The 587-nt window shown below is 66.4% G+C and overlaps 1 protein-coding gene across 1 annotated transcript in view; it reads right to left on the reverse strand.

Annotated features, from left to right (window-relative positions):
* The window catches only part of PPP2R2C (protein phosphatase 2 regulatory subunit Bgamma), a 92,969-nt gene that overhangs the window by 2,752 nt on the left and 89,630 nt on the right, over nucleotides 1–587 (reverse strand). The gene's annotated exons all lie outside the window — the stretch shown is intronic.

Here is a 587-nt window from a genome sequence, read left to right on the forward strand (position 1 = left end):
GGGTGCTCCCCGGAGCGGGAGCCCACGGGAGGGGACGCGCGGCCGCGCCCGCCTCAGTGCCATCCGCTCGGGGCCTCCTGTCCTCCCTCAGGTCGCAGCTGCCATCGCCACACGATGCGCCAGGAGACAGACCTGCTCAAGTCTCTGCCCCGAACGCCTAGAAACACCCTCCATACTCCCCACGGACTCCCAGGAGCCGAGGCCACGCAGCGGGGAGCAGAGCGGGGCAAATCCGATGCCCGCTGGGGTAGAGGGGCCAGGCCCCTGAGCCACCCGGACCGCCCTTCCCGGTGGGGCCCAGGACCCTCTGCTCTCTGAGTGAATAAACGAACGCCCTTTGCACGCCCTTGGTGTGCGGTGTCCACAGACCTGCCCCGTCCTGCTAAGGAGAATTTTACACCTGTCCTTCCGCCGTTTGTCTCTGCCCTGAGCCACCCGGCCCGCCCCTCCCGGCGGGGCCCAGGACCCTCTGGTTTCTGAGTGAATAAACGAACGCCCTTTGCACGCCCTTGGTGTGCGGTGTCCACAGACCTGCCCCGTCCTGCTAAGGAGAATTTTACACCTGTCCTTCCGCCGTTTGTCTCTGC

The sequence above is a fragment of the Pteropus alecto genome, unplaced genomic scaffold (genome assembly GCF_000325575.1).
Source record: "Pteropus alecto unplaced genomic scaffold, ASM32557v1 scaffold5, whole genome shotgun sequence".
Taxonomy (NCBI): Eukaryota; Metazoa; Chordata; class Mammalia; order Chiroptera; family Pteropodidae; genus Pteropus; species Pteropus alecto.